This window comes from Apium graveolens, chromosome 2 (genome assembly GCF_009905375.1).
Source record: "Apium graveolens cultivar Ventura chromosome 2, ASM990537v1, whole genome shotgun sequence".
NCBI lineage: Eukaryota > Viridiplantae > Streptophyta > Magnoliopsida > Apiales > Apiaceae > Apium > Apium graveolens.
The window spans coordinates 102,952,031-102,966,653 of record NC_133648.1 but is presented as its reverse complement, the minus strand read 5'-3'; positions in this window follow the sequence as shown (position 1 = coordinate 102,966,653).

Genomic DNA, 14,623 nt, shown 5'->3' with positions numbered 1-14,623 from the left:
CTCCTGATTTAGGAGGTAAATAATTTATATCCTTATTCTTCCTGCAAAAAGAAGCAAGATGGTTAGTGTTTCCACAGTTATTACATTTCTTTCTAGGAGCATTAGGAACAGACTTATAATTATTGCTTTTATTCACACCTTCCTTTCCATTTCTATTTTTCCTAGGTGGCTTTACCTTGTTTACATTCTTAATCTCTTTCAGCTTATACTTAAGCTGCTTCTTTGTCATTAAGACTATGTTAACTTCAGCTGGTTTATCCTGTTTTAATTTGTCAGAAGTTGACTCTGCCTTAACTTCTGTCTCAATATCTTTCATCTTTTCGGAATCAGACTTTACAGTTTTAGCTACAAATTTAACAGGATTACCTTTGGATTAGTAGTCTGTTTAACAATAATTGGCTTAATTTGTTCAGTTCCTATTTCGCTTTTATCATCTCCATAACCTAAGCCCTCTTTCCATTTTCCACTACTTAGCAAATTCTGAGTTGTTCTGCCAGAGTTAGTCCAAGTCCTGATAATCTCTCTTTCCTTTTCTAACTCAGTTTTTAAAGATTGATTCAATTTTAGCACTTCATCTCTAATATAAAAAGCATCGTCTCTTTCTTTCTGAGTTTGATGGAACATAACTAACTCCTTTTCTAAATAGTCATTCCTTTTCTTAAAAACCAGATTTTCAGAAGTTAACCTATCACATGTTAAAGTCTGATCTCTATAGCTAATGAATATGGTTTTAAGATAAGATCTCAACTCAGTAATATCATCAATATGAAAAGCATAAGTTATTTGAGGTACCTTTAACTCAGCAGCTTCAGAACTGCTATCAGCATTTACCATCAAGGCATAGTTCACCTCATTTTCAGAATCTGAAGTGTCTGTCCAGCTTTTCTTCTTTGTGACAAGTGCCTTGCCTTTGTCACCTTTTCCTTTCTTGCAATCAGGAGATATGTGGCCTTTCTCACCATAATTGTAGCATTTAACATTTGAGTAATCTCCTCTGTCAGACTTTCCTGCTTTGCCTTTAGATTTTCTGAATCCCTTCTTATCGGAACTTCCACTTTTTCTGGAAAACTTCTTTCCCCTTCTGAATTTCCTGTAGGCTATCTTTGTGATGCCCTTCACCATAAGAGCACACAATCTCATCATCTCTTCATCAACATTCATCTCAGATAAACTTTCAGTTTCTGAATCTTCATCATCATCATCAGAACTTGATGAATCTGAATCAGACTTTGTGATGAGAGCCTTTCCTTTGCATTTCTTTGAGGAAACCACTTTGGGGGATTCCTCCTCAGCCTTAAGAGTAACTGTTCTTAACTTTCTCCCATGCCTCTTGCTTCTTTGATCCATCTCAAGTTCATGAGTTTTGAGCATACAATAAATTTCATCAAGAGCATAGTTTTCTCTTATAGTAGTTGCCTTCAAATCCCAACTTTCAGGAAGAGCTAAAAGGAATTTAAGATTAGTATCTTCAAGATCATATTCCTTATCCATCAGTGGCAGATCATTCAAGAGTTTGACAAATCTATCATATAAACCAGTTAATGACTTATCAGGTTTTGAGTCAAAGTGCTCATACTCTTGAGTGAGTATAGTCCTCTGGTTCTTCTTAATTGCATCAGTTCCCTGACATCTTGTTTCCAAGGCATCCCATATCTCCTTTGCAGTCTTGCAGTTAATTACCCTGTTTGACATAACATTATCAATGGCACTATGCAGCAAATACCTTACCTTTGCATCCTTGTCAATAGATGAGATATCTTCAGCTGTATACTCACTTTTCTCCTTTGGTACAGTCTTTGCTGGCTGATCTGCAACTACAACAGAGAGCTTGGTTGGCTTATGTGGTCCTTCATTAATTCTGTCAAGGTATTCTGGATCTGTAGCTTCTAGAAACATATCCATCCTCACTTTTCATATGGGATACTCAGAAGGTCTCAGCATGGGAACCCTAATAGTCTCATATCGACTGTGGATTTGAGTCTTTGGAGTTTCTCCAGTTTTGGTGGGCTTGGTTGGAGTTTGTTCTTCTTCAGACATGATTGTTTTAGATCTTTACTGTATATGTGTTAACAGATTGGCTCTGATACCACTTGTTAGGTCACACACACTGTAGAAGGGGGTTGAATACAGTGTATACTACAATCAAATCGAATTAAGAACACAAGTATGAAACACAGAATAATCTTATTAATAAAACAATATTGCAATGGAACCGTTCTCTCTCAGTGATGAACAAATATCATGAGAGCTGCTAGGGTTACAATGAATAATATTCTCGATAATGACTAACACATCTAGTGTAAACCCTATGCTGTGTTTATATACCACACAATTACAAGATAATCTCTAATTGATATCGAATATAACTCTGTATCCTAAAATATATCAATTAGTTATCTTTTCCTCCAAATTCTTTTTACAGCTAACAGAAGTAGTTCCCTTGAGTCATCTTGGAACCTTGCACACAGACAGGTAGAATACATGATATCAGGTCTACTAGCAGTCAAATATAGGAGTAATCCAATCATACCTCTGTAGTTAGTTATATCTACTGATGAAACAATATTTAAATCTAACTTGGTTGTAGTGACCATGGGAGTTATAGCAGTTAAGCTGTCTTGCATCCCAAATCTTTTAAGTAAATTCCTGGTATATTTAGCTTGATTAATGTAGATCCCTTCTTCAGTCTGCTTGACTTATAATCCCAGAAAATAACTTAATTCTCTCATCATACTTATTTGATATATAGACTGCATTAATTTGGCAAACCTCTTACAGAGTTTATCATTAGTAGCGCCAAAAATGATATAATCAACATATATCTAAACTAGCAACAAGTCCTTACCATAATATTTATAAAATAGAGTTTTATCAATGGTACCTCTTTTGAAACCACTTTCCAGTAAGAACTGAGCAAGTGTTCATACCATGCTCTTGGAGCTTGCTTTAGTCCATAGAGTGCTTTATCCAACTTATAGACATGATTTGGATATTTTGGATCAATGAACCCTGAAGGTTATTCAACATAAACTTCCTCATCAAATTCACCATTCAGAAATGCAATTTTCATATCCATTTGGAATACCTTAAATTTCATGTGAGCAACATATACTAGTAAAATTCTGAAGGCCCCAAGTATTGCAACTGGGGAAAAAGTCTCATCGTAGTCGATGCTTTCTTGCTGTTAATAACCCTTTGCAACCAACCTTACTTTATTCCTTGTAATAATGCCCTCACTGTTAGTCTTGTTTCTGAACACGCACTTAGTACCAACTACTGATCTATCTTTTTATCTTGGTACTAATGTTCAGACTTTGTTTCTTTCAAATTCATTGAGCTCCTCTTGCATTGATGTGATCAAATCAGCATCTTGAAGAGCTTCTTCTACTTTTTTAGGTTCATTTTGAGATAGAAAATAATGGTAGAGACAATCATTTTGAGTGACTTTTCTGGTCTTGATATCACTATCAGAATTTCCAATGATTAAGTCAGGAGTGTGTGACTTATTCCATTTTCTTGTAGAAGGAAGTTGAATTCTTAAAGTAAATTATTCCCCCTTGATCCATGAAGTCTCTATTTTTATTTTGTTGTGTACCATTATTATTTCCTGAAGCCCCCCCCTGAATTAGTGCTTACTGTATCTTCAGTATTTGCTTCATAAGTATTTGAGGAATCAGATTCTGATAAAGTATTTACTGGTGTTTCTTGATTTGAATCACTTGAACTTGACTCTTGAATTGAATCATGTTGCTCCCCCTCAACATGTGCTTCAGAATTTTCATTATCTCCATTCACTAATGGCTCATCAGTGTTTAAAGTGATATCATAATTTGCAGTACCAGAGTTCGTTAGTTCATCAGGATTTAGTTATTCAGCGTATGATACTTCATTTTCAAATCTCAATTCTACATGATCATCCTTATCTTCTAGACTTGTCACATTTTTATCATCTAAAGATACATGAATAGATTCCATGCTCACCCTTGTTCTCAGATTGTAAACTCTGAAGACTTTTGTTGACATTGGATATCCAACAAAGATACCATCATCATCTTTTAGATCGAATTTTGTAAGCTGTTCAGGATAAGTTTTGAGAATAAAGCACTTGCAGCCAAAAATGTGAAATAGTACTTCAAATTTGGATTCTTTCCCTTTACCATCTCAAAGGGTGTTTTTCCATGCTTGTTTATCAGAGTTGCATTTTGTGTGAAGCATGCAGTTTGTACAATCTCAACCTATAAATATGTTGGCAATTTTGCTTCTTCAAGCATGGTCCTTGCAGCTTCTATAAAAGTTCTGTTCTTTCTTTCTACAAATCCATTTTGCTGTGGAGTTCCAGGGGCAGAAAATTCATGTTTGATTCCCTTGTATTTACAGAATTCTTATTTAGTTCTATTTTTTAATTCAGTTCCATTATCACTTTTAATAATCTTCACTTTATGTGTTGATCCTTTTTCCAGCTCCCTTACATGATCAAGAATAATAGATGGAGATTCATTCTTTGTATACAGAAAATATACCCATGTGTATCTTGTGTACTCATCAACAATCACAAGTGCATACCTCTTCTTAGCTATAGCCATCACATTAACTGGACCAAAAAGATCAATATGTAACAAGTGATATGGTTCAAGAATTGAGAATTCAGTCCTACTTTTGAAAGTTGATTTCCTTATTTTGGCCTTTTGGCAAACATCACATAGGCCATCAGGAGTAAACACTACATTGGATAGTCCTCTTACAAGATCTTTGTTCACAAGTTCATTTGTGTTGTTAAAGTTGAGATGTGAAAGTCTTTTGTGCCAGTTCCACCTGTCTTCCACAGTTGCTCTAATCAATAAATAAATTTCAGAATTATTAGTATTTTTGGAGACCCTGGTTTCATATAAGTTACCATGTCTGTACCTAGTCATTGTAATATTTCCATCTGAATTGTTGACAGTTTCACAATGTTCTTCATAGAAATCCACACGGTAACCTCTGTCACAGATTTGACTCACACTGATCAGATTATGCTTGAGTCCTGCAACCAGAGCTACATTATCAATAATCACATTTCCAAGTTTGATTTTGCCATATCTCGGAGTTTTTCCTAAGTTGTCATCTCCATAAGAAACACTTAGGCCAACCTTCTCTTTATACTCTAGTAGCAGGGATTTATTTTCAGTCCTGAAATCCATTATCCTAGATTAAGGAATTTTTCTTGTTACCCTGCAATTAGATTAGCCATTGTTGGTGAGATTGCGAAGTTGTATAAACAGTAGACGTGATAACTCAACACTAGAAAAAGACAAGTGAATAATACTACGTCTACAAAAGAAATCTGGAAGAAATGAAGATAAGGAAAATATAAAGAATCAAAAGCTTAGAAGAAGTCTTGAAGTCTGTTTATAGGAAACTGAAAGAAGTTCATTAATATGTTCATTCCTCAGTGAAGAATACTAAAGGTTAAATACTTTCAGGTTTTCGGAAGTGTTGAAGATTCAGTGTAAAATTTGCCATCAGAAGATTTCATTATATTAGCATTGATTGAAGATAGACAGTGTTTGAAACATAGGAATCTGAAGAGTTGAAGATAGGGTAAAGACAAAGGTTAAAGAAGAGAGCTGTAGTCTTGAAGTTATACTCACTGAAATGAGTTCATTTACATGTTCAAGCATTAGTGAAGAACAGTGAATGAATTATTCAAGATAGTAGTAATAATAAAGACATTGTCTAAGTACCAAATAAGATTCCAGTGAAAGTATAATTGTTTATTGACATTAAGTGTTCGAAGCAATAAGGTTTTTGCAAGCTTAACAACGATTTAAGAAGATTATAGTACGAAGTCCTGAGAGCGAAACTAGTCATCTGTGAACCATACCATTGAACTAGGTGTCAATGATATCATTAGGAAGATTGTTAAATGAGTATTCTTATCTGGATATGAAGGTTATATGGTTTATACGATGACTTAAAGAGAAGACTTGAAGACGGGACAGTTTAAGGGTTACAGTGTTCTCAGAATCTAAGTCAGAGTGATCACTACCTTGTAGTAGGAGTGACCATATCCACTCTATTGCTTAGAAGAAGAAATAACCTTGAAGTATAGATCAAATTCTAAGTACCAGAATTAATTTTGACCTTGTAGGAGCAACATGGAAGAAATGGGAAAAGAAACTATCTCAGCAATGCATGTTGTTCCTTGTGGTCGCAATTCAGCATTTTTTCTAAGGAAAAAGTGCCTTGTGGTCAGAACTAAAGCTTCCTAGAGTGACTAGGGTCGCAACTAAGGCCTCCAAGGGGATCTAGGGTCGCAACTAAGGCCTCCAAAAGGAGCTAGGGTCGCAACTCAGAAAAGAATAAGTGAAACTCCCTGTGGTCGTAACTTATATTATTCCTTGAATGTTCTAAGAAATAAACTCTCCTGGACGCAAGTAACTCTCAGCAACAACATTATTGATTCTATCAATTCATTTACTTGGAAAATAATTCACCACGTATCCAATTGATATATAAAGTCTACACCAAAAAAACAGAAGAATAATTTTTTATTTGTATTGTTCTGTTCATCTTTTCTCTCACGAGAGCTGATGAAACAAGAAACAAAGATACACAGAGAAGCCCAAGCATATTTAAAAATACCCGTTTAACTTCTCATTGGAGAAATATTATAATGCCCGATTTAACTCTTGTATATTCATAGGGGCATTATAATCGTTATCCGATAATTAGATCCTTGGACAAACAAAAAAACTAAATCATTGTATATGATTTAATTTTTATATCTTTGTATAAGCAAAACCATTGTTGTTCTTGAATTATAGCCGGTTAATTTTTTATCGGAGTGTAGCAACACCCCCGAGGATTTATATATGAATATATACTTCCCCGAATATCTTGTGTTCATTACTTTATTGTCTTAAACACTATTCATCTCAAGAACACAGAACCACTAGCTGAAAACTAAATTATTTATCCATAAAAGATTCGAAAGAATTTTTTTAATTTAGCGAGTATCGTATTCAACGCCCCTTCTACGATACTTCAGGACCTAACAACTATTAATTAGTGTTTTTAAGGACCCATACATGTCTGCAATTTTTGGCATTTTTAAGTTTACTAACATTTGCAGCATAAGTCTTTATATCAGAGTTTATGCTAACATTATTAATAGCATGGTTTATGTTAGGTAATGAATACAACACGGGGGGGGGGGGGGGGTGAATATGTTTTTAGACAATTTTAGTGGCTTTTTATTTTTCTTAAGCTTGGTGAACAAAGCAGATGTAGAAATGTAACTTGTAAAGATAGTATGATTTAAATGAGATAATAATGCATGCACATGAACACACTATCTTTTAAAAATTCACTTAATTTTATATTAAAATCAAGTATGTGTTTTGCTACAAATTTGGAGTTCTTGTTATGTTAAGAACTCAACTTCTATCTTGAGAGTTACAAGAAATTTCAGATCTATTTGTTATAACTAAATAAAGCAACCAGTGTTTACTTTATATAACAGTAAACACTGGTTATTATACAACATGCATTAGCATGTACTAAACCCTATTTTTGGAAATCAAATCTTTCTATTTCCGGCTTAGTGTATCTTTGCTAATCTTGCACGCCTATGACTTTACTCTGTCAGTTAATCTTGGCCTTTGATCTTGTACTCTTCAAGCTGCTTTTTGTAGACTTGTCAATCCAACTGATTGGATTGTTTGTTGATTGTTAATCTTGGATATTAAACTGATCTGCACTTTGTACTTTGAGTTTTACCTCGAGATCTCCAGTTTGGTATATAGGGAACTTGACATCTCGATAAGTATAATGGCTTATTGAGATCTCTCATTACTCTAGAGTTGTTTTGACTTGTAGAGGTCTCTGAGTTCTCTATAAGAGAATTTAGCTTGTCGAGATCTCTCATCTTCATGTCTTCACTTTGGCTTATCGATATCTCTAAGTTCTCTAGTGACCAATTGACTTGTTGATAACTCAGAGTTCTCTAGTGATATCTTGACTTGCCGATATCTCAGAGTTCTTTATTGATATCTTGACTTATCGATATCTCAGAGTTCTCTAGTGATATTTTGGCTTGTCAATATGTAATAACCCCAATTTTTGGAAATTTTTGAAACCCTTATGAATAGTGTTTTTGCTGAATGAGAAAATTTTTCATGCCACACTATGTAGGGGTTCTGTTATTGATATTCTGAGATTTTATTAGTACTATATATGGTATATAAGTGTATGTAAAGATCCTCAGAATCCAATTCCGAACACTTTGATTTTTCCCGGAAATCCACCAGATACAGAAAGAATTGAGTATAAGGTAACAGAATAAAAAGGATTTAAATTAAAGGATTATAATAGAGGATCATAAAAAGGAATATAATGTATTGAGAAAGGTTAAGGGAACCTAAGTAATAAGATCCCGGGTATGATCCTTCAAACGATAAACGAGAACGAAAGTTAAGCGAACCGTATAACAGATCAGAGGTCATTAGGCAAACAATTAGGAAGTTAATCAAAGGGATTAGAGAGAGTGATGTCACCCAACCAATGAGAAGAGGACAAGGAGGGAAAGATGACATCACCACATGACATGGGCATGACATGGGAAGGAAGGAGATGTGGTGGCTTTTTAACTACACAAAATCAAGGGCAACTAGGTAATTAACTAAATCAAACACAAAAACAAGTCAACCAAGCCAAGCAAATTCATTCTTCATCAAAATCAAAAAGAAACCAAGGCATTGTTCATCTTTGCTCTCGGCTTTTTATCATTTTAAAGGGCAAGAAATTCAAAACTCAAGATCCAAGCCTCCTAAATTGGTAAGATAATTCCCTAATCATCTTTATGCTTAGTTAGGGCTATATCATGAGTTTAAGCCATCAATTCCTTCTCAATCTTCTTCATTTAATCAAAGAAGAAGACAATGAATAGTGTTTTCAAGTTTTTAACTTGAAATTTTTCTTGATTTCCTTGAAGATCCAAGCATTCCTAAGACTTCTCAAAGCTTCTTAAGGCTTCCTAGCTCCTCCCACCACTTCAAGGAAGGTATATCATCTCCAAACCCTAGATTCCTATGTATTATAATATGATTTTGATTAGTAGGGTGATATTGTAGCTTAATGTTTGTGATTTAGAGTTTGGGATTGAAATGGTATTGAAATGGAATGGTAAATGTTGTTGTTTTGGTTAAAAGAATGTAGTATAGTTAAATTCAAGCTTAGGCATAAGTATGAATGTTAAAATTGAATTGGTTGGGGTTGTTATGATGTGATAAGGATGGATGTTGGTTGTATGTTGGATTGAGGTTGAATTGGGTTGGTTTTGAATGGTTTTAAATTGGGAAATCGCGTAAACATAGCCGTCGTAACGTCCGATTTTCTGTAGACTGTTTTTGTGCATAACATTAGGACCCGAGAACCCCCTGCTAGATTTTGACCATTACCATGTTTAGATAGCTCATGTTACGAGCTTCGTTTTGATATGTAGTTCGTTCGATTCCGATGCACGGTTTAGGAGAAACGACCGTTTCAAGTAACGGCATTTCGCGAACGAAACTTTTCCCCTCACCTTACTTTGAAACATAGGTTAAAGACCAAAAAGGGTTAATTAATGTATGAAACATTTATGGTAAGTGTGTTAGGCAGTTGGTAAGACACTCGCGAAGGAATCGCCTTAAAACTCGTAAAGGTTAAATTATTAAAAATGGTGGAGCCGAGGGTACTCGAGTGACTTAAGAGAACCAGCGAGCGCAAAACGAGCGTTAGAGTCTGAGTTGGTTAGAGTATAGATTTACAAGTGACTTTGGTTTAATTCCAACTTACTTGTTGCTTATAGGTTACCAGACTCGTCCCGAGCCATTTGTAACCCCCAGTCGCTCAGGCAAGTTTTCTACCCGTTATAACCGTTGTTGTGATGTATATATGTATTTGCATTATCTTGCGATAGATGCATGTTGGTTAATTAGCAAATGTTGCAATATATTGAAGCATGCTGCTATGGTATATATATATGCATGCCTGTTTCGTATTCTTTCCATATATATTTGTTGATTCAGTTGATAATACCTATGCTAGAGGATAGCGGTAATTTGCATATACCCTTAGTATAGGGACCCAAAGGTGAAAATATTTTCTAAAACCGGGAGTCGAGGATCCCAAGTAGATTTTGTATATATGGATATAAATATATATATATATATATATATATACTTATATATATATATGGTCATAGTTTTCAAAACTATTAATCGAATAAGGTTTATTCGATAACTTTAACTTTATTTTATTAAATGAATATTATTTTGAATATTCATTCGAGGACTTATGACTCCTTTTATTTTATTATTTGAATATTCATTCGAGGGCTTATGACTCTTTTATATTATTTATTGAATATTATTTGAATATTCATTCGAGGGCTTATGACTCAGTTTATATTATTTAATGAATATTATTTGAATATTCATTTGAGGATCTATGACTCCGATTATTTGCTGAGATATATTCTTTATTTTATTAAAGAATAAGGTGTCAATAATCAAACTTATTTTCGATTATTCAAATAAAGATAGTACTTTCATATAAGTATATCTTTGGTTATTTAATACTCGTTTCAAGTATAAGTTTTAATACTTCTACTTCAATTATTTTTATAAAGATTATTCTTTATGGGAATATTATTTAAATAATAATATTCAGACATTTTCTAAATATTCTGGGGACTGATTTACTTCATTAAATCAGCTTTACTCCAAACACTCTTTAAAGTGTTTTCGAGTCTTCAAAATGATTTTTAAAAGTTAGAGCGGATCCCAAAACTCATTTTTATATTTAAGATCTTCCTTTTTAAGGGGATTTAAATACTCGCTCAAAACCTGAGGGATCCGGCTCTGTGGTGTATTTTATATTCGCAACAAGGTTGTAGTTTTGGTGAATGAATTGATTACTTACCCAACGTTCGGGAAGTAAGTCCATCTATTGAGTCGGCATAAGCAACATGGGCTCACTGGGCGTCCATGATAGTGTAAGTGGCTCAGTGGGAGTCCATCAAATGCATAAGTGGCTGAGTGGCAGTCCAGCATAAGGTCCTATTACGACCAGGGTGATGACCAGTGGGGAATTCGTCCATCTACTAGTAGAAAAGGTTACTTATGGGTATCTTTGCCTGATCAGCAAGATATCTGGTTTATGCCAAAATTCTTTTCCTTTCCAAATTTATTGGATGTTTCAAACCCTGTTCATACTTAACATGACAGAGATTTTCAGGAAATGTATAAAGGAAGATGTATATGTGGATATATATATATATATCAGAACTTAATGAAGTATATCATAACTTCATTTCCTTTAATAATATTTTAAAGATTTAATCTATTCAAATCTTGTCTTGCAGTCTCATCAATGTGATGGACTGTTGAAAGCTCATTATACTTTGAACAATGGTAGTTCAAGTAGCTTTATAAATGATATAATTGTAGTGAAGTATTTGGTAACTTCCTCTTTTAAACTTATATCTAGTTAATAATTATCTTATGAATGACAAAGATTTTCAGAAAAACGTTGAGACAAGGTTAGATATATGAGATCACCTTGCAATGATATTTTTTTTATACAGTTATACACTGGAACTCTGTGTGTATTATGCATGGAAGAGGACTTCCAATATTTTGAAAAGTAAATATGTATATATACTAAATATTTTGCGACTTCATCGCATTAAGATATCAAACTTGGTTCATTTCTTTTGACCAAGACTTTCATGAGTACTATGAGAAGGCTCATATACTATTAATCATTATACATATTATTTTGGTGGGCTTGCTGCTCACCCTTGCTTTCTTCTTTCATCACACAACAACAGATAGAAAAGATGAACAGGACCAAGCTCCCGATTCGCAAGCGATTAGGAGACGTTCCGCAGTTTTCTAGAAGGATTGATGCCGCCGTAGCTGAGGTAGTAACTACCAATAGGCTAGGCTTTCAACTTTTGATGTACCAGATTTATGTATATTTATGAATTGTAATAATGGCAAAGAAATGTAAATTTATTCAGAAAACCTTTTAAGGTGTATGGGCAGATAATTGTGGAATAAAATGACTTGTGGTTATTTTTGGATGTTCATCTCTGAGACTATAACGTGTGGTGTGTGTGTTTATAGTGGGGTCACAGTACATAGTAGTTGAGTAATTATTAAGATTGGGTGTTATTAAGGGAAATAGAACTCGTGACAACCCGGATCCCCGACCCCGGATTTGGGGGTGTTACAGAAATGGTATCAGAGCTAAGCGTTATAAACCTCAGAGATGATGGGACGTTAAGATAATAAGTTCACTAAGATAATAAGAACTCTTGCCAAGTTCATAGTCGGGCTACCTAACGTAGCACTGACAGATAAAACCCTTATGGGAACCCATATAAATATCGTGATAGAAGCGTAGTTCGTTATCGTAGATGGTAGCGGGACTCCGAACCCTGAGGTTGAGGAGCAACAGCGCGATGATGTTTATTACTAATTGGAGATCGGATTGTGGATCCGATAGAGTGTCCTAATGCAGGACCGGATGATGTTGATATTGAGGATGTAGCGGTTGAGAATGTTATCCTAGAAGGGATAGTTGCTGAGGAGGATCCCATGGAGGATCCTGACAAGAATGAATAAAGGACCACTGATGAATTGATGACCATGGTTAGGTCGACTACCAGAGGTAGGATTGGTCGGTCACTACCGGAGGTTCGTTCAAGTTTGTAAAGATAGTAGCCCCCTTTAACGTGGCTTACTCGTAAGACTGAGAAGTTCGAATGTACAGAGAAATGCGAGAACAGCTTTCAAGAACTGAAGCAAAGGTTGGTGATGGCCCCTATGTTGGCGTTGCCGGATGGAAAAAGGAGATTTTGTGATTTGTAAGTGACGCTTCGCATAAGGAATTAGGGTGCTTCTTATATAGCACAGCAAGATAATTACATCTGCGTCAAGACAATTAAGGGAATATAAAATTCGATATCCCCACCCATGAGCTTGGGCTCGTGGCAATAGTTTTGCCCTAAAGATTTGAGGCACTACTTGTATGGAGAGAAGTGTGAGATTCACAAACCATAGGAGCTCTAGTACATTTTTACGTAGAAAGAGCTCAACATACGCCCGAGGAGGCGGTTAGAGCTAATCAAGAATTATGATTGGGAGATTCTGTATCATTCGGGGAAAGCCAATGTGGTGGCTGATGCCCTTAGTAAAAAGGAGAGACTCAAGATGTTAATGTCTTTGGGAGAATTGATAAGATATTTTGAGAGAATGGAAATAGTAGTGAAGGTAACCGGAGCCGGTACCAAAAAGCTGTTTGAGATTGCAATACAGACCGAATTATCGGAAAAGAACATATTGTGCCAGAAAAAGTGATGAATGAAGGCAGAGAGCCAACAAATAGATATGAGATTAATACCGAGAAAGATGATAAGGGAATAATGAGGTATTCCTATAGAATTTGGGTTCCAAATGTTCAAGAGCTTAAAGATGAGATCTTAGATGAAAGTCATAGTTCAAGGAATAAGATTAAGGGCAAACCCTGAATGTGATAGTCAGGGAGGACGCCATCAAGATAGAAGGAACCCATAACATAATGAAGTGGAAAATGAGGATTTTAACGTATAAGATAACCCCAAGTATGGGAGAAGGATGAAACATTTCATACTAAGGAAACAGAAAGTCGAGTAAGGAAAGGAGACCCGAGACGGTACTCCTATACGGCAATTCATGGTCCTGTCTAAAAAGAACTTAGACTATTATCCCCAACCACCACCTTGAGGAAACAATGCGGTAGGAAATTCTTTCATGACCTTTAAGTCGCTAAGCTCTCAGAGTTCCAAGGAACAAGCTGACCCAGCCAAGGCAAGAGCCTGGCTAAAGGAAATATAGGAATCATTTGAGATTCAAAATGATTGATGAACCACAAAAGACTGTTTTGTCACTTACCCTCCTAAGAAAGAGACCACCCGCTGGTGAAAGACCAAGGAAGGCACGGAGCAAGAGATTATAATAAACTGATTTAAGTTCAGTCAATTGTTTTCAGGAAAGTACTTCCCAAGGTTATAGAGATAGAGTAAAAGCTTTAGAGCCAGAACAAAGGCAGACGAGTATGATGAATTATGAATCTAAGTTGTAAAAGTTGTCAAGATTCGTTCTAAGGACACGAATCCAGAATGACGGGATGTTTGAAATCAATGCTTATGTTGTGTTGGTTCATGAAATAATGATAAGAGAAAGGGAAATAAAAAGGAACTGAAGTGGAAAGGGATATAAAGGCAATAGAGTTTGAGGTATGATAAGGGAGTCGGGTATGAGGAAACCCTAAAGACTCGTAGCAATAGAAATAGGAAAGTATGTAATCATTGGTATGAGGGTGATTCACCATGAGTTAAAGTTGATGGTTGAAGGCATACGAGTTATGTACATTTTATCCCCTTTAAGTTGGGAGGATTCAAGGAAACCTTTAGATAGTTCGAAGGATAAATAATAAGACGCGGATAGACTAAGGAGACAAGAAAGTAAGAAAGTAGGAAAATTGGATGAAGGAAGTGACCTTCAATAATGTGAAATGTAAGACCGGTGGCTCGATACTCAGAAAGGGAGAC